The sequence below is a fragment of the Salmo salar genome, chromosome 13 (genome assembly GCF_965601325.2).
Source record: "Salmo salar chromosome 13, fSalSal1, whole genome shotgun sequence".
NCBI classification, from domain to species: domain Eukaryota; kingdom Metazoa; phylum Chordata; class Actinopteri; order Salmoniformes; family Salmonidae; genus Salmo; species Salmo salar.
Window position 1 is genome coordinate 114409927 of NC_138303.1, and position 26668 is coordinate 114436594.

The window sequence follows — 26668 nt, forward strand, 5'->3', positions numbered from 1 at the left end:
ACCCTATACTACCCTATACTACCCTATACTACCCTATACTACCCTATACTACCCTATACTACCCTATACTACCCTATACTACCCTATACTACCCTATACTACCCTCTACTACCCTATACTACCCTATACTACCCTATACTACCCTATACTACCCTATACTACCCTCTACTACCCTATACTACCCTATACTACCCTATACTACCCTATACTACCCTGACTCCTCAGTGGGAAGACGTCACACAGACAGGCAGACAGACAGACAGACAGACAGGCAGACAGACAGACAGACAGACAGGCAGACAGACAGACAGACAGGCAGACAGACAGACAGACAGACAGGCAGACAGACAGACAGACAGACAGACAGACAGACAGACAGACAGGCAGACAGACAGACAGACAGACAGACAGACAGACAGACAGACAGACAGACAGACAGACAGACAGACAGACAGGCAGACAGGCAGACAGACAGACAGACAGACATATACACCGGTAGACAGACAGACACACAGACAGGCAGACAGACACACAGACAGACAGACAGACAGACAGGCGCAGACAGACAGACAGACAGACAGACAGACAGACAGACAGACAGACAGGCAGACAGACAGACATATACACCGGTAGACAGACAGACACACAGACAGGCAGACAGACAGACAGACAGACAGACAGACAGACAGACAGGCAGACAGACAGACATATACACCGGTAGACAGACAGACACACAGACAGGCAGACAGACACACAGACAGACAGACAGGCAGACAGACAGACAGACAGACATATACACCGGTAGACAGACAGACACACAGACAGGCAGACAGACAGACAAATACACCGACAGACAGACAGACAGACAGGCAGACAGTCAGACAAATACACCGACAGACAGACAGACAGACAGACAGACAGACAGACAGACAGACAGACAGACAGACAGACAGACAGACAGACAGGCAGGCAGGCAGACAGACAGACAGACAGACAGACAGACAGACAGACAGACAGACAGACAGACAGACAGACAGACAGACAGACAGACAGACAGACAGACAGACAGACAGACAGACAGACAGACAGACAGACAGACCATAATGTCATAGTACTCTCACCAAGCAGCTCAGTGCTAAAGAAAAGGCAAAAGTGAAGTAGCCATGATTCCCTGACTGACGGCCAGTAGTGATCCCCTCAGGAAAAGGAAGATAGGAAAAGAAAAGAGGATGAGAGGAGAAGACAAGAAGACTAGAGGAAAAGAGAAAGTTAAAAAGGGAAAAGACAAGATACTGGGCGTAAGAGAAGATGTCTGACTGAGTTCCCCAGCGAACATCCATCCAGTGTATATCTTTAAATGCTTTATGTTGTGATATCCAATTGGTAGTTACAGTCTTGTCTCATCGCTACAACACCCGTACGGACTCAGGAGAGGCAAAGGTCAAGAGCCATGCGTCCTCCAAAACACGACCCCGCCAAGCCTTACTGTTTCTTGACACACTGCTCGCTTAACCCAGAAGCCAGCAGCACCAATGTGTCGGAGGAAACAACCCGGATCTGTAATGACAGCGCTAGCACTGTGATGCAGTGACTTAGACCGCTGCGCCACTCAGGAGGCCCCATTTATCTTGTTTGTTTTAAAATTAAGGGTATATTGATGCACCCGTGCGTCAATCTAATGAACATTCTGAAAATCCCCCCACTAGTGTCACAGGACTCTTCTGATGGTAACGACTGGAAAAATATCATTTTAGTGCCAACAAAAATAAGGGGTTAAATATGTGTCACAAAAAAATATAAATATTTTATGCCTAGATATAGGACAGACACTTCAACCCCCCTCCAACAGGTTAGACTTTTAAAAATGTAACCCCACCCCATCTTATCCCAAACGAATTATTACTTTTGAACTGTAAGTTGCTGATATAATTTTTATTTAGTCCTACTGATGCCTCTCCTTGCCTCTTGTCCTGTATTCAACACAATCTTTACATTTACATTTGAGTCATTTAGCAGAGCAACTTACAGTGGTGAATGCATACATTTCATGCATTATTTTTTTTGTACGGGCCCCACCGTGGAAATCGAACCCACAATCCTGGCGTTGCACACACCATGCTGGCGTTGCAAAAACCATGCTCTACCAACTGAGCCAACCTGACTATGTTCACTCACCATATAAATTATATCAGCAACATACAGTTCAAAAGTAATAATACAATGATCGAATATTGTTAATTGTTACCAGAGGGAGTGGGGTGTTGGAGGGTGGTTTGGGATTAGATTGACGCACAGAATGTCTTTGCTGTTGACAATGTGGGTTCCACTGAACCAGCAGCTGCAGCTGTACTCTTTTCTCTGCAGTCCTTCTTCAACATAAAGCCTCTCTTCATCCCATGTCGTCTATGTCAGGCTCTCCTTGTCCCTGTAGACACCAAATAAAACACATCACTGGTGTTTTAATCACTCTACTTGTCCCTGTAGACACCAAATAAAACACATCACTGGTGTTTTAATCACTCTACTTGTCCCTGTAGACACCAAATAAAACACATCACTGGTGTTTTAATCACTCTACTTGTCCCTGTAGACACCAAATAAAACACATCACTGGGTTAAAACCTCTTAATGATTGAACTCTTTTTTTTTCTTCTTTTATGACGTACACAAATCTAACTGCCTATAGTTTTTTTTAGCATCTTTGAAATGCAAGAGAAAGGGCCATAAAGTAATATTGCAGTTTAGGTGCAATTTATATTATGGCCACTAGATGGCAGCAATGTGTGTGCATATTGATCCATTAAAGCATTGCTATACTGGACAATATTTTGCATCAAGTCTGCCCAAATGTGCCGAATTGGTCAATTGATACATTTTCAAGTGCATAACTATAGAGAACATAGAAAAATGATATGGCAATACAACATTTAAGTTTACATGATCCCAGGAATGTAATACATGATGGATCATTAGCTTATAGACTAACTTTCACACATCTAGATAGCCGGGTGGGGTGGGTGTGGAGCCAGAGACAGCAGTGGTTCAAACTGTAGAACCCAGTTCCTACATTTGAATATTAAAATGGATTTTATCAAACAAAACTATGCTACATTTTATCTCTGGGACCCTCAGGATGACAAATCAGAGTAAGATTACTGAATGTAAGTACATTATTTACCTTCAGAGGTGAATGTATGAAACCAGTTGCCGTGATGAAAGTTGTTTTCATTGTCGTGCACATTACTCAAACAATAGCATGGTATTCTTTCACTGTAATAGCTACTGTGCAGTAAGATTAACAAGATTAACAATATTTGTTTTATTTCTGCCCATATGTTCTGGGAAATGTTCTTGTTACTTACAACGTCATGCTAATCACATTAGCGCACGTTAGCTCAACTGTCCTGGTGGAGGGGCACTGATCCCGTTGGGGTTAATCACAAAGACAACTACTGTCCCCTATTATTCCCTCTCATAAGAAACTCTGTTATTAGGACAAGCTTTTGTCATCATTATGATGTCTCCAGATTGACTTTAGAAGCAGTATAACTTTAGCTAACTAGCTAAGATTGAAGGGAGAGCAACAACATTTTAGCTAGCTAACGTTATTTTAGCAATGTCACCATATGTCATTGTATTTCCAGGACACTTTAGTGTATATTTTACTAGACAGTCATTAGCCCAGTTCAGATAGACTTGGCGTTAACCATCAGTCAGACATCAATCTGCTGCAGCGTTTGTAAAATGTTGACAACAATGTGCAACGACGTGATTGACGGAGGTGCTACTGTTGAATTGTTGGTTTGGATTTATGCCTTCTCCCCCTAGATTGTGTGCCTAATGGTATGCTCCAATGTGACAAAGTATAAATACCTGTGTGTAAAAGTAGCTTAGAGTATGGTATACCTAGTGTTGGGAAACCAAGGCCTTTTCTCAATTAAATTAGATGACAAGATGGCGTAGCAGTCGGACGTGTGTCTTTGTCTTGTCCCGTCCTGTCCTGTCCCATGTATATATCGTTTTCTTCATATATATTTCGAATATATTTAATCTCACTTTCCATCTATGGACTGAATATATTCTCCTGCATCCCGCCTCACCCAATGTGGTACGGATGTGCTATTTTTACACTTTAGAACCGGAACCCTCTTCAGAAGCTGGGCCAGCTAACTAGCTACTAGCTAGTAGTCAGTTAGCCACTGCTAGCGGTCCTCACTGTTAACTCGGACATCAGCCGACCTCAACCCAGCGCGATATCAACCCAGAGCATATCGGACTGCTTGCGTCCCACCTACGTAACAGCCACTGGCAGCCTGTGGCGCGATTTTCAAAACCTTAAAAATCCTATTACTTCAATTTCTCAAACATATGACTATTTTACAGCTATTTAAAGACAAGACTCTCGTTAATCTAACCACACTGTCCGATTTCAAAAAGGCTTTACAACGAAAGCAAAACATTAGATTATGTCAGCAGAGTACCAAGCCAGAAATAATCAGACACCCATTTTTCAAGCCAGCATATAATGTCACCAAAACCCAGAAGACAGCTAAATGCAGCACTCACCTTTGATGATCTTCATCAGATGACAACCCTAGGACATTATGTTATACAATTCATGCATGTTTTGTTCAATCAAGTTCATATTTATATCAAAAACCAGCTTTTTACATTAGCATGTGACGTTCAGAACTAGCATACCCCCCGCAAACTTCCGGGGAATTCGCTAACATTTTACTAAATTACTCACGATAAACGTTCACAAAAAGCATAACAATTATTTTAAGAATTATAGATACAGACCTCCTCTATGCACTCGATATGTCCGATTTTAAAATAGCTTTTTGGTGAAAGCACATTTTGCAATATTCTAAGTACATAGCCCAGGCATCACGGGCTCGCTATTTAGACACCCGGCAAGTTTAGCACTCACCATAATCATATTTACTATTATAAAAGTTTGATTACCTTTTGTTGTCTTCGTCAGAATGCACACCCAGGACTGCTACTTCAATAACAAATGTTGGTTTGGTCCAAAATAATCCATCGTTATATCCGAATAGCGGCGTTTTGTTCGTGCGTTCCAGACACTATCCGAAATAGTAAAGAAGTGTCGCGCGCATGGCGCAATTCGTGACAATAAAATTCTAAATATTCCATTACCGTACTTCGAAGCATGTCAACCGCTGTTTAAAATCAATTTTTACGCCATTTTTCTCGTAGAAAAGCGATAATATTCCGACAGGGAATCTCCTTTTCGGCAAACAGAGGAAAAAAACACAAAGGCGGGGGCGGTCGGGTCACGCGCATAAGCCCAGTGTCCCTTGATCGGCCACTTGAGAAAGGCGATAATGTGTTTCAGCCTGGGGCTGGAATGACGACATTCTGTTTTTTCCCGGGCTCTGAGCGCCTATGGACGACGTGGGAAGTGTCACGTTAGAGCAGAGATCCTTAGTAAATGATAGAGATGGAAAAGAAGTTCAAGAAATGGTCAGACAGGCCACTTCCTGTAAAGGAATCTCTCAGGTTTTGACCTGCCATTTGAGTTCTGTTATACTCACAGACACCATTCAAACAGTTTTAGAAAATTTAGGGTGTTTTCTATCCATATGTAATACGTATATGCATATTCTAGTTACTGGGTAGGAGTGGTAACCAGATTAAATCGGGTATGTTTTTTATCCAGCCGTGTCAATACTGCCCCCTAGCCCTAACAGGCTAATTTTGTTTGTTTACCTGTCGGCCCCAGGTCCTGTGTGTACCTAACTGACCCTCTCTGCCCATTCATCGCCATTTACCCGTTGTTGTCTTAGCTCTCCTGATCAACACCTGTGATTGCTTTATGCCTCTATCTAATGTCAATATGCCTTGTCTACTGCTGTCTCGGCTAGTTCTTATTGTTTTATTTCACTGTAAAACCCTCAGTCCCGCTCAACATGCTTTAGATATCTCTTTTGTCCCAACCCACACACATGCGGAGACCTCACCTGGCTTAACTGGTGCCTCCAGAGACGAAACCTCTCTCATCGTCACTCAAAGCCTAGGTTTACCTCCACAGTACTCACATCCTACCATACCCTTGTCTGTACATTATACCATGAATCCATTCTACCAAGCCCAAAATCTGCTGCTTTTATTCTCTGTTCCCAACGCACTAGACGACCAGTTCTTACAGCCTTTAGCCGTACCCTTATCCTACTCCTACTCCTCTGTTCCTCTGGTGATGTAGATGTTAACCCAGGCCATGTAGCCCCCAGTTCCAATCCTATTCCCCAGGTGCTCTCATTTGATGACTTCTGTAACCGTAAAAGCCTTGGTTTCATGCATGTTAACATTAGAAGCCTCCTCCCTAAGTTTGTTTAATTCACTTCTTTAGCACACTCTGCCAACCCTGATGTCCTAGCCATGTCTGAATCCTGGCTTAAGAAGGCCACCAAAAATTCAGAAATTTCCATCCCCAACTACAACATTTTCCGCCAAGATAGAACTGCCAATGGGGGCGGAGTTGCAATTTACTGCAGAGAGAGCCTGCAGAGTTCTGTCATGCTATCAAGGTCTGTGCCCAAACAGTTCGAGCCTCTACTTTTAAAAATACACCTTTCCAGGAAGAAGTCTCTCACTGTTGCCGCTTGCTACAGACCCCCCTCAGCCCCCAGCTGTGCCCTGGACACCATATGTGAATTAATTGCCCCCCATTTATCTTCAGAGTTCGTACTGTCAGGTGACCTAAACTGGGATATGCTTAACACCCCGGCCGTCCTACAAACTAAGCTAGAACCCCTCAATCTCACACAAATTATCAAGGAACCTACCAGGTACAACCCTAAATCCGTAAACACGGGCACCCTCATAGATATCATCCTGACCAACCTGCCTTCTATATACACCAATGCTGTCTTCAAAAAGTGTCTCAGCAATCACTGCCTCTTTGCCTGCATCCGTAATGCGTCCACGGTCAAACGACCACCCCTCATCACTGTCAAACGCTCCCTAAAACACTTCAGTGAGCAGGCCTTTCTAATCCACCTGGCCCGGGTATCCTGGAAGGATATTGACCTCATTCTGTCAGTAGAGGATGCCTGGTTATTCTTTAAAAGTGCTTTCCTCAACATTTTAAATAAGCATGCCCCATTACATTTTTTTTTAACTAAGTATAGTAGATATTGCCCTTGGTTCTCTCCAGACCTGTCTGCCCTTGACCAGCACAAAAACATCCTGTGGCGGACTGCGTTAGCATCGAATAGCCCCAGCGATATGCAACTTTTCAGGGAAGTTAGGAACCAATATACACAGGCAGTTAGGAAAGCCAAGGGCAGCTTTTTCAAACAAAAATGTGCACTTGTAGCACAAACTCCAAAAAGTTCTGGGACAAAGTCCATGGAGAATAAGAGCACCTCCTCCCATCTACCTCATCCCCATATTGTTATTTATTTTTTGCTCCTTTGCACACCAGTATTTCTACTTGCACATCATCATCTGCACATCTATCACTCCAGTGTTCATTGGCTAAATTGTAATTACTTCGCTACTATGGCCTATTTATTGCCTTACCTCCTTACTCCATTTGCACACACTGTATATAGATTTTTCTATTGTGTTATTGACTGTACGTTTGTTTATGTGTAACTCTGTGTTGTTGTTTTTTGTCGCTTTGCTTTATCTTGGCCAGATCACATTTGTAAATGAGAACTTGTTCTCAACTGGCCTACCTGATTAAATAAAGGTGAAATAAAAATAAAAAATAAATCATGTAAATGGCTATTCATTGACCCCTTTAAAATCATTGTTATTTTATTGGCTCTATGTACACTCACTGGACTCTAACTACACACACACACACACACACACACACACACACACACACGCGCACACACACACACACACACACACACACACACTATTCACACTTCCCTGTCATTAGGTCATGTGATTTAATTATTATTAATAATGATAATATTATTATAATCCCCTAATCCAGTCATCATCTTCTGGTCACTTTATTTATGTGTATTATTTATTTATTTACATACTGTTGCGTACTGATATACAAAACACTAAGAACACCTGCTCGTGACGTAGACTGACCAGGTGAATCCAGGTGAAAGCTATGATCCCTTATTGATGTCACTTGTTAAATTGTCACGTCCTGACCAGCAGATGGAGCTAGTGTTTTAGTTTTGGGGTCAGGACGTGGCATGTTTGTGTTGGTTAAATGTTGGGTGGATGATTGGGACTTCCAATTGAAGGCAGGTGTGTATAGTTGCCTTTGATTGGAAGTCCTATATAGGTGTGTGTGTTTTTCTTTGGGGTTGTGGGTGGTTGTTTTTTGCACTGCGTTTCTAGCCTGCAGAACTATAGCTGTTGTCACTTTGTTTGAATTGTTAAGTGGATGCTCTACTCCTTTATTTTAATTAAAGATGAGTATTCACATACCTGCTGCGCCTTGGTCCATTTCTACAGAAGACAGCCGTTACATAAATCCACTTCAAATCAGTGTAGATGAAGGGGGAGGAGACGGGTTAAAGAAGGATCGTTAAGCCTTGAGACAATTGAGACATGGATTGTGTATGTGTGCCATTCAGAGGGTGAATGGGCAAGACAACATATTTACATGCCTTTGAACGGGGTATAGTAGCAGGTTCCAGGTGCACTGGTTTGTGTCAAGAAACACTGCTAGGTTTATCCCGCTCAACAGTTGTCCACCAACCAAAGGACATTCAGCCAACATGACAGAACTGTGGGAAGCATTCGAGTCAACACGGGACAGCATCCCTGTGGAATGCTTTCGACACCTTGTAGAGTCCATGAGGCTGTTCAGAGGGCAAAATATGAATTCATAAAGTTTGGTATATTCAGTGTGTATACTGTATTCTAGTCATGGTTCATCCTATTTAACTCCTGCTGTAAACACCTTTTCTATTCATATACTGTCCATAATACACAGCATAATATACATATATATATATTTATATTACGAACTCTGACATTGCTCGTTCTAATATTTCTATATCATCTTAAATCCTTTATTTAATTTTTAGTGATTTGCGTGTTTTGTATTGTTAGATATTACTGTACTGTTGGAGCTAGAAACACAATCATTAGATATTACTGTACTGTTGGAGCTAGAAACACCAGCATTATATATTACTGTACTGTTGGAGCTAGAAACACCAGCATTAGGTATTACTCTACTGTTGGAGCTAGAAACACAAGCATTAGATATTACTGTACTGTTGGAGCTAGAAACACAAGCATTAGATATTACTGTACTGTTGTTTTTATGTTTTTATTTCACCTTTATTTAACCAGGTTGGCTAGTTGAGAACAAGTTCTCATATGCAACTGCGACCTGGCCAAGATAAAGCAAAGCAGTTCGACACATACAACAACACAGAGTTACACATGGAATGAACAAATATACAATTTATAATACAGTAGAAAAAATCTATATACAGCATGTGCAAATGAGGTAGGATAAGGGAGGTAAGGTAATAAATAGGCCATAGTGACAATGTAATTACAATATAGCAATTAAACACTGGAATGGTATATTGTGCAGAAGATGAATGTGCAAGTAGAGATACTGGGGTGCAAAAGAGCAAGCTATTTACAGATGGGCTATGTACAGGTGCAGTGATCTGTGAGCTGCTCTGACAGCTGGTGCTTAAAGTTAGTGATGGAGGTAAGAGTCTCCAGCTTCAGTGATTTTTGCAGTTCGTTCCAGTCATTGGCAGCAGAGAACTGGAAGGAGAGGCGGCCAAAGGAAGAATTGGCTTTGGGGATGACCAGAGAGATATACCTGCTGGAGCGCGTGCTACGGGTGGGTGCTGCTATGGTGACCAGTGAGCTGAGATAAGGCGGGGCTTTACCTAGCAGAGACTTGTAGATGACCTGGAGCCAGTGGGTTTGGCGACGAGTATGAAGCGAGGGCCAGCCAACAAGAGCATACAGGTCACAGTGGTGGGTGGTATATGGGGCTTTGGTGACAAAACAGATGGCACTGTGATAGACTGCATCCAATTTGCTGAGTAGAGTGCTGGAGGCTATTTTGTAAATGACATCGCTGAAGTTGAGGATCGGTAGGATGGTCAGTTTTACGAGGGTATGTTTGGCAGCATGAGTGAAGGATGCTTTGTTGCGAAATAGGAAGCCGATTCTAGATTTAACTTTGGATTGGAGATGTTTGATGTGAGTCTGGAAGGAGAGTTTACAGTCTAACCAGACACCTACAGTGAGGGTAAAAAGTATTTGATCCCCTGCTGATTTTGTACGTTTGCCCACTGACAAAGTAATGATCAGTCTATAATCATGGGCTAGCTCCAGGCTAATTGGTGCTTGCTCCCGGACCGACGTTAGCCAGTACTTGGATAGCAGCTAGCTAGCTGTGAAGATCCAGGTGAAAATGTCCAGAGCTTGCAGTAGGAATCCGGGGATATGGAGAGAAAATAGGTCTGATATGCTCTGGTTTGAGTTGTGTTGTACAAACTGGCGAGAGCTTTCCAAGCTAAAGGTTTGCTGATGACCGCTAGCAGTGGTTAGCTGACTACTAGCTAGTAGCTAGTGAGCTGGCTAGCTTCTGTTGGAGGATTCCAAATTTGAGGTGAATAATACTTTAGAAAAAAAACAGATCTGCACCACATTGGGTGAGGACGAAAGACGTCTGACTGCTACTCCATCTTGGATGACATAAGCATTATATATTACTGTACTGTTGGAGGTAGAAACACAAGCATTTCGCTGCAGCTGCGATAACATCTGGAAAAGATGTGTACTCTCCCAATAAAAATGTAATTGATTTGATGCACTGTTCTCACAAATCAGGCCATTTCTGAAATATTAAACTTTGTTGTAACCTGCTTACTTGAAGGGAAAATATGGCAATGTATACATATATTAAATAAAGTGTCCTACATGTACAACAGTTCTGCCAGAGCAAAAGAAAACTACACTGAACAAAAATATTAAAGCAACATGTAAAGTGTTGGTCCCATGTTTCATGTTTCAGCTGAAATAAAACATACGCACAAAAACAAACATAAAAAAACAAACAAACAAAAAAATTGTATTTTTCTAAAATTTTGTGCACACATTTCTTTACATCCCTGTTAGTGAGCACTTTTCCTTTGCCAAGATAATCCATCCACCTGACAGGTGTGGCATATCAAGAAGCTGAACAGGATGATCATTACACGGGTGCACCTTGTGCTGGGGACAATAAAAGACCACTCTAAAATGTGCAATTTTGTCACACAACACAATGGCACAGACTTATCAAGTTTTGAGGGAGCGTGCAATTGGCATGCTGACTACAGGAATGTCCACCAGAGCTGTTGCCAGATAATTGAATGTTCATTTCTCTACCTAAAGCCGTCTCCAACGTTGTTTTGTCAGTAAGTCCAACCGGCCTCACAACCACAGACTGCGTGTGTGGCGTCATGTGGGTGAGCAGTTTGCTGATGTCAACGTTGTGAACAGAGTGCCCCTTGGCATAAGCTATGGACCACGAACATAATTGCATTTTATCGATGCACAGAGATACCGTGACGAGATCCTGAGGCCCAATGTCATTCCATTCATCCGCTTCTTCCAAGGCCTGCATACTCACCAGACATGTCACCCATTAAACATGTTTGGGATGCTCTGGATCGACGTGTATGACAGCGTGTTCCAGTTCCCACCAATATCCAGCAACTTCGCACAGCCATTGAAGAGGATTGGGACAACATTCCACAGGCCACAATCAACAACTCAGGTACTGACTGGTTTTCTGATCCACGCCCCAATCTTTTTTTTAAGGTATCTGTGACCAACAGATGCAGATCTGTATTCCCAGTCATGTGAAATCCATAGATTAGGACCTAATGAATTCATGTAAATTGACTGATTTCTATATATGAACAGTAACTCAGTAAAATCTTTTAAATTGTTGCAAGTTGTGTTTATATTTTTGTTCAGTATTAATCAAAGTAGAAAATATAGGAATCTAATTGGTAAAGAATAATTGTGTTCTGTCTATCTAGCTCACTCTCTATCTCTCTCTCTCTCTCTCTCTCTCTTTACAAGTCTCTGAAAAATGTGTTTTCAATTACGCACTCAAGAAAAAAAAAATCGTGTGTGTAGTGTGTGTGACGTCATGTACAGACAGTGGTCCCGTTCTGTCGAGTGGCACACAGGGCTCTGTGAGACACGAGAGAAGAGAGAGAGAGAGACGGAGCCCTCGGGAACTATTCAATCAGAAATAAAATAAAACACACTTCTCTTCATGGACTGTAAAATTAAAACATTACTTACCATTTGCTTGGATTGGAAGAATCAACACATGCGATTCTGACGGACGACCTGAAATAACGGAATTCACTTTTTTTGGGGGGGGGGATTTTAGGTAGGCACTCCGAAATAATATATTTTTGAGGTTCAAGCAACATTTTCGAAATATCGCTGAGAAGGAACAACTGTAAGTATAATTTAGATTTCTGATTAATTTAAATGTAATAGGTATGTTACGCGCAGGACTGGAGACTGTGTGCGGCTGAATCAGGATACATTGTTGCGCCAACGCGACTGAGCAGCGGTGCCTCATAAAACCGTTAACTTTGCCATTAGTTTCATTAATTAATCTTATTTTTTTTCCACTAGAAAACATAATGACAGAGCATTACATATGATGAAACGTGGGCTTTGGAAAATGGGAATACATTTTAGCTACAGTATGTGTTGCAACATCGATCGCTTTGGGCAGTTTTTTCCCCCTTTTTCTTCGATGACATTCCGCCTCTCTCTCTCTCTCTCTCTCTCTCTCTCTCTCTCTCTCTCTCTCTCTCTCTCTCTCTCTCTCTCTCTCTCTTTCTCTCTAGGATCTCTCTGTACTCGCTCTCTCTTTCTGTTCTCACTTTCTCTGTATCCATATTGTCTAAAATCTCATTATTCAGAATTAAACACCTAGTTGATGTATTCATCCAGGCTCTATGCTGTCCTGTAGTTTTATACAGATTATTGGAGTCCTTTGCTTAAACTTTGGCCGGCACATATCGATAGTCATCAAATATTCGTCCTGTGTTTTGGCTGGTCTACTATGCCTTGGTATACTCTACCTCCCCGCTGGGCACAAACTGGTTGAATAAACGTTGTTTCAATGTAATTTGTCAACATAGAGTATTCATGAAAAAAATACATTGGATTTTATAATTGAGGGTCAAATTTCAACCACAGGATTATGTTATCATGGTAACCAAATGTTAACATAGACAAACCTTGTATAAAATATGTTGAATTTGTACCTTTATAAAAACAATGTTAGATCTTCAATGTTATATCCACTATACAAAAAATGGATCTGCTTACAGCTACCCGTGGTCTCCCATTCAGGATTTTTAACCAAGCCAAGCCCTGATTATGTATAATAGTTGTCGCCGACTATTACCAAGTGCTATGGTGAGAATGATTGTTGAGAGATCTCCACTTAAAAACGAAATCGATTAACATTTCCTATTGATGTTGTTCGAAAGTTGTTTAACAGAGCAAATGAAATGTGACTATACTTTATTTATCATATATATTTAAAGATGTTTTTTTTTTAGGCCTATAGCGTTTACAAAGTCATCAACAGCTGTTGTTTAAATCCTTCCCAGAATTCAACTGTGAAATAGACAATACAATAGGCCTATGGTTTCACGCTCTGATTGATTATAAATGTCATGATATTTAGTGATATTGAATTGTGTTTTGTTGTCAACACAACCAGATATCAACATTTAAAGGAGATGTGTCTTCTGATTGGATAGATCCGTCTGAGCCTCTGACTGAGTCTGGCTTCAATTCCAGTTTAACTACAAATTAATCATTTACATGTTGAATTCACGTCTCCAGCTCAACCAAACATCAAAGGCAGCCATTTCCTGCAGTCAAATGTCCTATTGGCCTCAGGGATGGAATGTTATTCATATTTTACATAATTAATAAACAAAGGAGAAAATCTGGTGTTTCTATGTCAAATCGTTTTGTTATATTTCAGTCTTCTGTGAGGTATATAAAGTGTAATATTGGGATGCAAACTCAACATTTTATACATTTTAACTCTATGTCTGACATGTTACATGTGTCTTCTTTTTGTTAAGCCCATAACCATGTATACATTTGTTTCAAAGTAGATTTTTTTTTAAGACTAACAAGAATTACTCTTTGTGACCCTTGATTGAGCCCATAGAAGTCAAAGGTTAAATAATAGGACTAATTCAAATCAAACTTTATTTAAAAAAAAACATCCACATTTTGATTTGATTTAGTCCTATTCTTTAATTTTAGATTTTTAGTTGAGATGAAGATGTGAATCCAACATATTAATGATTAATTTGTAGTTAAACTGGAATTGAAGCCAGACTCAGTCAGAGGCTCAGACGGATCTATCCAATCAGAAGATACATCTCCTTTAAATGTTGATATCTGGTTGTGCTGACAACAAAACACAATTCAATATAAATTATTTAATACAGTAATTAGTCTAAAGTTAAGGCTATTTACAAACTAATGTAACGTTCAACCTTTAAATTAGTAGCACATCCATGGCCACATTTTGAGGTTACTGTAACTATAAATGTCTTCTGATGTAATCATAGAAAGCGTACATGTTCAAGATGGCGTAGGTCGTCACAGGTCAAGATGGCATGCCTAGGTCATCACAGGTCAAGATGGCATGCCTAGGTCATCACAGGTCAAGATGGCATGCCTAGGTCATCACAGGTCAAGATGGCATGCCTAGGTCGACACAGGTCTAGATGGCATGCCTAGGTCATCACAGGTCAAGATGGCATGCCTAGGTCATCACAGGTCAAGATGGCATGCCTAGGTCATCACAGGTCAAGATGGCATGCCTAGGTCATCACAGGTCAAGATGGCATGCCTAGGTCGACACAGGTCTAGATGGCATGCCTAGGTCATCACAGGTCTAGATGGCATGCCTAGGTCATCACAGGTCTAGATGGCATGCCTAGGTCGTCACAGGTCAAGATGGCATGCCTAGATCATCACAGTCAAGATGGCATGCCTAGGTCATCACAGGTCTGTGGAGATCTTCACAATTGCTGTAATAATCCGCACAGAATCTGGAACAGCACTGATCACTTGAACCGTGTGCTATTAATCTCAACTGTAATCCAGGTCCGTTGGTTCCGCTATTAGATGAAGCACAGTGATAACACACATTGTGTTCCCATTTGACCTTTGAACTTCGCTGTGCTTTTAAATGGTTGAAAGAGCAGTGATAACACATTGGACATTCAACTAACTTTTGGCTGTCTTTTTGAGTGGGTGAATAGAAGATGTAATCTCATTGATCAACGTCTCAACCAAATATGACCAAATTATCCACGTTGAAATGACATTGTAGGGTCTGAGACTCTGAGGGCTGTGTTCACTGGTTTGACCTGTGCTGAGGACTCAAGTCTCAATAATAACGTTTTGTGCTGAACTCACTCCGGTTTTAACACGGTGTTGTGCTCTGTGAGATGCTATAGACACGGTCAACCAGAGGATTACCTTGGACATTGAGATCATAGTTATTATGTACACTCATACTGTATAATACCTTGATGTGCGTAATTACACAGATTCCTGTTCTGATATGACCAAAACAAACTCAGCCAATAAGGCCTCTGGTAAGAAGGCCCTGGTATGAGCTTCACCATGTAAACACAATGGGCATCAGCATAACAGGGACGTGAGACATGAGGTGAGAGGTTGATTGAAGTCACCTTGTTTGTTTTCCTTTATAGTGCTTTGGTCCAAAACAGTACGATGTGTAGGGAAAAGGGTGCCATTTGGGACTTAGGGAAAAGGGTGCCATTTGGGACTTAGGGAAAAGGGTGCCATTTGGGACTTAGGGAAAAGGGTGCCATTTGGGACTTAGGGAAAAGGGTGCCATTTGGGACTTAGGGAAAAGGGTGCCATTTGGGACTTAAGCTTTCAAGACAACTGAGAACTTGAAGAGAAAAAAAAAGAGGTCAAATCATGACGTCAGGAATCTTCTGGTCGGAAACTAGGAGCTCCGAAAAGATGCCAAAGTTTCCCGACTTGGAATTCCAAGTTGGAAAACCTTTCAAAACATTTTTTCTCCGTCTGAGCAATTTTTTTCCCCCAGAGTTCCCAGTTGTCTTGAACGCACTGAAGTTGAAAGCCTAAGATTTCTGAGATCCCAGATGTTTTGAATGTGGCGTATCTAAATGTGACAAATGGTCAGCACTGATACTGATGGCTGGTGGTGTCATTAGTGTTAAAACTAATCAGATAAGAAGAGCCTGCACCAACCAGCGAGTCAGGTGGGGTGTAGACCAGACAGGAGAGATCTGAGTGGTGTACCACCCTTCCAATGCCCTGTCATGCCCTGCTCCGCCCTGTTCTGCACCGCCTTGTCCTGTCATGCATGCAGCGCCCTGTCCTGTCATGCCCTGCCCTGTCCTGTCATGCCCTGCTCCGCCCTGTCATGCCCTGCTCCGCCCTGTTCTGCACCGCCCTGTCCTGTCATGCCCTGCAGCGCCCTGTCATGCCCTGCCCTGTCCTGTCCTGTCCTGCACCGCCCTGTCCTGTCCTGCCCTGCCCTGTCCTACCTTACCCTGCACTGCCCTGGCATGCCCTAAACCACCCTGTCCTGCCTTGCCCTGCACCATTCTGCCCTGCACCACTCTGTCCTGCCCTGCACCGCCTTGGCCTGTCTTGCCCTGTCCTGTCCTGCATCGCCCTGTCCTGTCCTGCCCTGCCCTGTCCTGCACCGCCTTGGCCTGTCCTGTACTGCCCTGTCCTGGCCTGTCCTGCACCGCCATGGCCTGTCCATGGCCTGCCCTATCCTGCATCGCCCTGTCCCGCCCTTGCCTGTCCTGCATTCCCATGCCCTGCACCTCCCACAACACCACCCCCATCAATATACATCAGCCCCAGCCCTATACCCAAGCGTAAACCCTAGCCCCAGCCCTATACTTCAGCTACAGCCAAATACCCCAGCCCTAAACCCTAGCAACAGCCCTATACTTCAGCCCCAGCCTCAGCAACATCCCTATCCCCCAGCCCTACACCCCATCCCCTTCCCTATACCCCTAAACACTATCCATATACTCCAGCTGTAAACCCTATCCATATACCCCAGCCTCAGCCCCAGCCCTATACACCAGCCCTGTACCACAGCCCTTAACCCTATTCTTAGCCATATAGCCCAGCCTCAACCCTAATCCCAAGTCCCAACCCCAGCCATATACCCCAGCCAAAAACCCTAGCCCCAGCCCTATACCTCAGCACTATACCCCAGCCCTGTACCCCAGCCCTATACCTCAGCACTATACCCCAGCCATATACCCCAGCCAAAAACCCTAGCCCCAGCCCTATACCTCAGCACTATACCCCAGCCATATACCCCAGCCAAAAACCCTAGCCCCAGCCCTATACCTCAGCACTATACCCCAGCCCTATACCCCAGCCCTATACCCAGCCTCAGCCACAGCCCTATACCTCAGCACTATACCCCAGCCCTATACCCCAGCCCTATACCCCAGCCAAAAACCCTAGCCCCAGCCCTATACCTCAGCACTATAACCCAGCCCTATATCCCAGCCCTATACCCCAGGCCCAGCCCTATACCTTAGCCCTATAACCCAGCCCTATACCTTAGCCCTATACCCCAGCCCTATACCCCAGCCCTATACCAAAGCCTCAGTACTATACCCCAGCCCTATTCCCCAGCCCCAGCCCCTGTGGACAACTATAAATACCTAGGTGTCTGGTTAGACTGTAAACTCTCCTTCCAGACTCATATTAAGCATCTCCAATCCAAAATTAAATTTAGAATCTGCTTCCTATTTCGCAACAAAGCCTACTTCACTATCCTACCGATCCTTGACTTCGGCGATGTCATTTATAAAATAGCCTCCAACACTCTACTTAGCAAACTGGATGCAGTCTATCACAGTGTCATCCGTTTTGTCACCAAAGCCCCATATACTATCCACCACTGCGATCTGTATGCTCTCGTTGGCTGGTCCTCGCTACATATTCGTCTCCAAACCCACTGACTCTAGGTCATCTATAAGTCTTTGCTAGGTAAAGCCCCACCTTATCTCAGCTCACTGGTCACCATAGCAGCACCCACACGTAGCACGCGCTCCAGCAGGTATATTTCACTGGTCACCCCCAAAGCCAATTCCTCCTTTGGCCGCCTTTCCTTCCAGTTCTCTGCTGCCAATGACTGGAACGAACTGCAAAAGTCACTGTTGGAGACTAATATCTTCCTCTCTAACTTTAAGCGTCAGAGCAGCTTACCGATCGCTGCAGCTGTACACAGCCCATCTGTAAATAGCCCACCCAACCAACTACCTACCTCATCCCATATTTGTTTTAGTTTTTCTGCTCTTCTGCACACCAGTATTTCTACTTGCACGTCCTCATCGGTACATCTATCACTCTAGTGTTAATTTGCTAAATTGTAATAACTTCACTACTATGGCATATTTCCTGCCTTACCTCCTTACTTCATTTGCACACACTGTACACAGATTGTTCTATTGTGTTATTGACTATATGTTTGTTTATCCCATGTGCAACTCTGTGTTGTTGTTATTGTCGCACTGCTTTGCTTTATCTTGGCCAGGTCGCAGTTGTAAATGAGAACTTGTTCTCAACTGGCCTACCTGGTTAAATGAAGGTGAAATAAAAAATAAAAAATAAAATAAAATATACCTTAGCCCAATACCCCAGCCCTATACCTTAGCCCTATACCCCAGCTCTATATCCCAGCCCTATACCCCAGCCCCAGCCCTATATCCCAGCCCTATACCCCAGCCCCAGCCCTATACCTTAGCCCTATACCCCAGCCCTATACCAAAGCCCTATACCTTAGCCCTATACCCCAGCCCCAGCCCTATATCCCAGCCCTATACCCCAGCCCTATACCCCAGCCCTATACCCCAGCCCCAGTCCTATACCTTAGCCCTATACCCCAGCCCCAGCCCTATACCCCAGCCCCAGTCCTATACCTTAGCCCTATACCCCAGCCCTATACCTTAGCCCTATACCACAGCCCTAAACCCCAGCCCTATACCTCAGCCCCAGCCCTATATCCCAGCCCTATACCCCAGGTCCAGCCCTATACCTTAGCCCTATAACCCAGCCCTATATCCCAGCCCTATACCCCAGGCCCAGCCCTATACCTTAGCCCTATAACCCAGCCCTATGCCTTAGCCCTATAACCCAGCCCTATACCCCAGTCCTATACCCCAGGTCCAGCCCTATACCTTAGCCCTATAACCCAGCCCTATATCCCAGCTCTATACCCCAGGCCCAGCCCTATACCTTAGCCCTATAACCCAGCCCTATACCTTAGCCCTATAACCCAGCCCTATACCTTAGCCCTATAACCCAGCACTATAGCCCAGGCCGAGCCCTATACCTTAGCCCTATAACCCAGCCCTATACCCCAGCCCTTTACCTTAGCCCTATACCTTAGCCCTATACACCAACCCTATAGCCAGCCCTATACCCATCTGCAGCCCCCGTCCTTTACCCCAGCCCTAAACCCTATCCCAGCCCTATACCCCAGCCCCAGCCCTGTACCCCTAAACCCTATCCCAGCCCTATACCCCAGCCTCAGAGCCAGCCCTATACCCTAGCCCCAGCCCTATGCCCCAGCCTCAGCCCCAGCCCAACACCCCAGCCTCAGGCCTGTACCCCAGCCTCAGACCCAGCCCAACACCCCAGCCCCAGGCCTATACCCCAGCCTCAGCCCCAACCCTACACCCCAGCCCCAGGCCTGTACCCCAGCCTCAGCCCCAGCCCTACACCCCAGCCCCAGGCCTGTACCCCAGCCTCAGCCACAGCCCTACACCCCAGCCCCAGGACTGTACCCCAGCCTCAGAGCCAGCCCAACACCCCAGCCCCAGGCCTATACCCCAGCCTCAGATCTATACCCCCATCTCAGCCCTATATCCCAGCCCCAGCCCTTCCTGCTCACACCCAGGGCTGGCTTTATTTTCTATTAGACTTTTTTTCCACGTGTGAAGCCCATCACACTGTAGGAATGGTGTCTCGTGGTGTCTTAAATACCCCCCATAGCCAGCCAACCCATACATGCAGACCTGGGAACAGTTATATTTCAATCTATAGCAGACCCAATAACAACTCAGCCATGGCTGTAAATTGGACAGTGCAGTTAGATTAATTAACTTCTTCGGGATCGGTGTGCCTTCCACAGGATGGTTAAGCTAACGTAGGCTAATGTGATTATCATGAGGTTGTAAGTAACAAGAACATTTCCCAGGACATAGACATGTCTGATATTGGCAGAAAGACTAAATTCTTGTTAGTCTAACTGCACTGTCCAATTTACAGTAGCTATTACAGTGAAAGAATACCAAGCTATTGTTTGAGGAGAGTGCACAGTTATGAACATGAAAAGTTATTAATAAACCAATGAAGCACATACAACATAGCTGAATACAATATGTACAGGAAGTGGAAATGACTTTAACCGTTATTATCGACTATTATTAATTAATATTAAAAGTCTCACCAAGGCAGATATTCTTAACCACAAGTTTTTATTTTAGTGTGAATTTCTAATTAATCTTGTGACGCGTCAGGTTTTTTGTCCCTGTATGAAACAGATTGCATCACCAAGGAAATGACAGGCATGTTCATCAGAGTCAGAGTCACGTTTCAGAGTACCTCTGTTGTTGTCCAGGGTAACCAGGACTTCCTGGTCAGTTCCAGGGATGATGATGCATGGATCAGAATCACACAGCGTCATTCAATTGGCCTACTTTATTATCTTCAGAGAACGTGTTTTTTTTTCTAGTTCGATTTGAGTCAAATGTAGTAAAAGTGTGGGATCTCCGTGGAGGCTGTGGTTACTGGAATGACGATCAAAGATCAGCAATAAGCTTTTACAGTAGATACGATGGGCCAGGATCAAATGATTCTTTACTCGGCATCATGTTCATTGCATATCTGAAAAATCCAAAATGGTGAATACCAGTGGAGGCTGCTGAGGGGAATAACGGCTCATAATAATGTCCAGAACGGAGCAAATGGAATGGCATCAAACACCTGGAAACCATGGAAACCATGTGTTTGATGTATTTGATACCATTCCACTGATTCCGCTCCAGTCATTACCACGAGCCCGTCCTCCCCAATTAAGGTGTCACCAACCTCCTGTGGTGAATACAAAGACATTTTTAAAGTTCTGACCCACATACGCAGAATATTTCAATTAATTGGATCACATATTAATTTAATTTTAGTCACTTTAGTCATAGTATGCAGTCAGAGAGTATAAAACATAGTATGCAGTCAGAGAGTAATACATTTTTGCTGAATCAGTGTGATGAGTTAAAGAAAAGAGAAGTGTTGTATATGTGGTCCTCAGATGTTCTCTAGCCTGAAACCCAGACCTATTTTGTGCTAACATTCCACTCCTTGTACCAAACAATTTGGCGTGAAGTGTCAATGAGTGAAATGTTAGCACAAACAGACTGATGCTTACTACCCAGGCTAGCTCTTCTCATTCGATATGCTGTTTGTCTTCTGACAGCAGCACATGTTGGGTTAGAGTTAGATGGATTGGAGCTGCTGACCAGATGCACTGTGGGTACAACAAAGCCTCACCCAGAGATGGTCCTTATTATCTTAAGACGCCCTCAGAGCCTCAGAGCTCTCGGTGCCGACACCAGAAGACCAGGGCCTGGGTCCTGCAATGTGTTAAAGAGATCTATAGAGGAGAGAAGGGGGGTGGGGTAGAGAGAAAGACTGAGAGAGTCGAGAGCGAGAAGTCTCCCTTGTTAAATGGTCTTCCCACCACAATGCGACATCCTGTATAAATAAAGGTTAAATAAAAAAAACCTGAGAGATTGCGAGAGAGAGAGAGAGAGAGAGAGAGAGAGAGAGAGAGAGAATCTTCCCACTGAGAGAGCCTGGCCGTCCCCCCCTGTGTGTCTGTTATTGATCTGCCAGAGGTTCTGAGCCTGCATTCCTCCCTCCCTCCTCTCCCCCTGAGTAGTAAGGTTCAAGGCAGCTGTGGAGAGAGAAAGAGTGAAACAAGGAGAGAGGGAAGGGGGAGAGAAGAGGGGGAGAGTAAAAGAGGAACCAGAATGCCACATGGAAGTAGTTTTCATCTCTTCAGCAGTATTAACTACACAGAACTAGCTAACTATAGGAAGGAGAGGGAGGAGGAGAGAGGGAGGAGAGGAGGAGGAGAGAGGGAGGAGAGGAGGAGGAGAGAGAGAGGAGAGGAGGAGGAGAGAGGGAGGAGTCAGATTATAGTAAATGGAGACATGATGTGAACAGCTAGGGTAACAAACGCTCACTGTTCTGTTCTCAGACTTTAATGATGGGAACCAACCGGTCTTTTCTGCACAAAGGACCAGCACTTGTGAGGTATGATCACTGCTGGTGCTAACTGTTTACGTTTGTTTTATTTTTTTGTGGAGGTCCACTACACATTACGGATTTTCTGGAAACCTGATTTGTCGTGGCTAAAGGTAAAGATTTCTGTGCATGTGCCAGATCCATTTTTCTGTAGCTGCTGCACACTCTGCTGCTCATATTTGGGGTCCACACAAAACATGAAACATGACATAATACAGAACATTAATAGACAAGAACAGCTCAAGGACAGAACTATATATGAAAAAAGGCACACGTCGCCTACATATCAATACATACACACAAACTATCAAGTATTTCGCTACACCACAAACATTTCAACACACTCGCAATAGCATCTGCTAACCATGTGTATGTGACCAATAACATTTGATTTGATTTGAAATAGAGGAGAGGCATTGTGCCGTGAGGTGTTGCTGTTCATTTGTACAATATGAGATGGAACGGAGTTGTGTGCAGTAATGGCTCTATATAATACTGTATGCTTTCTTGAATTTGTTCTGGGTTTGGGGACTGTGAAAAGACCCCTGGTGGCATGTCTGGTGGGGTAAGTGTGTGTGTCAGAGCTGCGTGTAACTTGACTATGCAAACAATTTGGGATTTAACACATTAATGTTTCTTATAAAGAGAAGAAGTGATGCAGTCAGTCTCTCCTCAACTCTTAGCCAAGAGAGACTGGCATGCATAGTATTTATATCAGCCCTCTGATTACAATGAAGAGCAAGACATTGTTCTGGGCCAGCTGCAGTTTAGCTAGGTCTTTCTTGCAGCACTGGACCACACGACTGGACAATAATCAAGATAAGACAAAGCTAGAGCCTGCAGAACTTGCTTTTTGGAGTCTGGGGTCAAAAAAAGCAGGGCATCTCTTTATTACACACAAACCTCTCCCCATCTTTACAATCATTGAATCTGTATGTTTTGACCATGACGGTTTACAATCTAAGGTTACGCCAAGTAATTTAGTCTTCTCAACTTGTTTAACAGCCACACCATTCATTACCAGATTCAGCTGAGGTCTAGAACATAGGGATTGATTTGTACCAAATACAATGCTCTTAGTTTTAGAGATGGTCAGGGCCAGTTTATTACTGGCCACTCATTCCAAAACAAACTGCAACTCTTTGTTAAGGGTTTCAGTGACTTCATTAGCTGTGGTTGCTGATGCGTAGATGGGTGAATCATCAGCATCCATGGACACACATGCTTTGTTTAATGCCAGTGGCAGGTCATTGGTAAAAAAGAGAAAAGAGTAGAGGGCCTAAAGAGCTGCCCTGCGGAACACCACATTGTTTGACATTAGAGAAGCTTCCATTAAAGGAAACCCTTTGAGTTCTATTAGGTAGCACTGAATCCACGACATGGCAGAGGTTGAAAAGCCATAACACATACGTTTTTTCAACAACAGGTTATGGTCAATAATATAAAAGGCTGCACTGAAATCTAACAGTACAGCTCTCACAATCTTCTTATTATCAATTTCTTTCAACCAATCATCAGTCATTTGTGTCAGTGCAGTATGTTGAGTGTCGTTCTCTATAAGCATGCTGAAAGTCTGTTGTTAATTTGTTTACAGAGAAATAGCATTGTATTTGGTCAAACTAAACTTTTTCCACGTTTTTCCACGACCTGCCACTTTTTCCACGTTTTCTAAGAGCTGGCAGCAAGCTGATAGGTCTGCTGTTAGAACCAGTAAAGGCCGCTTTATCACTCTTGGGTAGTGGAATGACTTTGTCTTCCCTCCAGGCCTGAGGACAAAGACTTTCCTCTAGGCTCAGATTAAAGATATGACAGATAGGAGTGGCTATAGAGTCAGCTACCATCCTCAGTAACTTCTCTCCATCTAAGTTGTCAATTTGTCATTATTGATCGACAACAATAACTTTTCCACCTCTCCCACACTAACTTTACAAAATTCCAACTTGCAATTATTTTCTTTCAATATATAGTTTTTTTATGCACGAAGGCTCACTATTCGTTGTTGGCATTCCCTACCTAAGTTTGCTCACTTTTCCATTTAAGTAATTATTAAAATAATTGGCAACATTAAATGGTTCTGTGATGAATAAGCCATCTGACTCGATGAAAGATAGAGTTGAATTTGTCTTTCTGCCCATAATTATATTTAATGAAGTCCGAAGTTTTTTTTCTCCATTTTTTTTTTCTCCATTTTTCTTTATATCATTGATCTTGGCTTGACCACATCAGACAGTTTCTTCTTCTTTTTGTTGAGTTTAGTCACATAATTTCATAAAGTCAGCCAGTCAGATGTGCAGCCAGACTTATTAGCCACTCCTTTTGCCCCCATCTCTTTCAACCATACAGTTTATCAATTCCTCATCAATCCATGGAGCCTTAACAGTTCTAACAGTCAGTTTCTTAACAGGTGCATATTCATCAATAATTGGAAGAATAATTTTCATAAATTCATCAAGTGCAGCGTCTGGATGCTCCTCATTAATCACATCAGACCAACAAATATGTTTTTAACACCATCCACATAAGAGTCACAGCAACAGTTTTTGTATGATCTCTTAAACACTGTTTAAGGCCCAGCTGTTGTAACTTTGGCTTTCCTGGATATAGCCACTATATTGTGATCACTGCATCCAATGGGTACGGATACAGCTTCAGAACAAAGTTCTACAGTATTGGTAAAAATGTGATCAGTACATGTGGATGATCTTTTTCCTGTAGTGTTTGTAAACACCCTGGTAGGGTTGATTAATAACCTGAACCAGATTACAGGCACTGGTAACAGTGAGACGCTTCCTATTGGGCATACAGCTTGAGGAAAATCAGTCAATATAAAGGTCCCCAAGAATTTTGACCTCTCTGTTTACATCAATATCAAGCATTTCACACATATTATTTAGATACTGACTGTTAGCACTTGGTGGCCTATAGCAACACCCCAAAAGAAAAGGCTTTAGATGTGCCAAGTGAACCTGCAACCACAACACTTCAATGACATTTTACATAAAATCTTCGCTAACCGTTACAGGGATATGGCTCTGAATATATACAGCAACATCTCCCCCATAAACATTTCTGTCTCTTCTATAAATGTTAAATCCTTGTATTGCTACTGCTGTATAATCAAATGAAATATCTAAGTGAGTCTCAGTGTCACGTCCTGACCATAGTAAGATGTTATTTTCTATGGTAGAGTAGGTCAGGGCGTGACAGGGGATGTTTTGTGTTTTTCTATGTTTTGTATATCTATGTTTAGGATCTCGTTTTCTATTTCTATGTTTTTGGTTTTTGGGATGATCTCCAATTAGAGGCAGCTGGTCCTCGTTGTCTCTAATTGGAGATCATTTTTAAGTAGGGTTTTTTTCCACCTGTGTTTGTGGGTAGTTGTCTTCTGTCTAGTTTATGTAGCTGACAGAACTGTATGCTTTTGTTTTCTCTTTGTTTATTTTGTCTTTAGTGTTTTGAGTTAAAAATAAATATTCATCATGAGCAATCAACACACTGCGCTTTGGTCCCCTCTCTACGACAGCCGTTACACTCAGAAATGGCTAATATATGAATGTTATCTGACGTTAGCAAGTTAATGATTTCATGAATCTTATTTTTAAGGCTACATATACAAAACTAAATAAAAAAAGTATATTTTCAACCCTTTCATGGGTAGCTTACTAGAGATAGACATAATATGTAAAAGAGCAAACAAAGCAAGATAAAACATGTTTTACATTCAGCAGTCCATTAATCAGTTGGTGTGTGTGTGTGTGTGTGTGTGTGTGTGTGTGTGTGTGTGTGTGTGTGTGTGTGTGTGTGTGTGTGTGTGTGTGTGTGCTGCAGGGTTGAAGCTACAAGCCCATAGATTTGGCTATCTCATTCCTTGCAGGCTTCTGGGAGAGAGGGTGGACAATAAGCCTGTCATAGTGGATGTAAGCAATGTCCCCACGCGCTCTGGTAGCTTTCATGTCTGGGATCAGTTCTTTCCTCTTCTGGCCACAGCTTCAGGATGGTCCTCGTTGAGGTAGATATATGTTCCTCTCAAGTTCTTGGCTCTTTCCAGAACAGCTACCTGGTCCTTGAACCTCAGGAACTTGACCACTATTGGCCTGGACCTGGGCCGGTGGTGGGTTTTCCAGTGCTGTGGGCGCGCTCCACCTCAATCTTGCAGTGGTCCATCTTCAGTTTCTCAGAGATCATTTCAGTTCCAGACAGGGCAGGTCACAGGGAAGATTGAAAACCACAAACAGCTTCTAGGTAGCCACGAACGCGGGATAATCCGTGG

The 26668-nt window shown here is 43.2% G+C and overlaps 1 protein-coding gene across 1 annotated transcript in view; it reads left to right on the forward strand.

Annotated features, from left to right (window-relative positions):
• The first annotated feature begins 12136 nt into the window (after nucleotides 1–12136).
• The window catches only part of lpar1 (lysophosphatidic acid receptor 1), a 95592-nt gene continuing 81060 nt past the window's right edge, over nucleotides 12137–26668 (forward strand). Inside the window, exon 1 of the mRNA XM_045692704.2 lies at nucleotides 12137–12454. The gene's annotated coding sequence lies outside the window, so the exon portion shown is untranslated. The remainder of the gene's footprint in view (nucleotides 12455–26668) is intronic.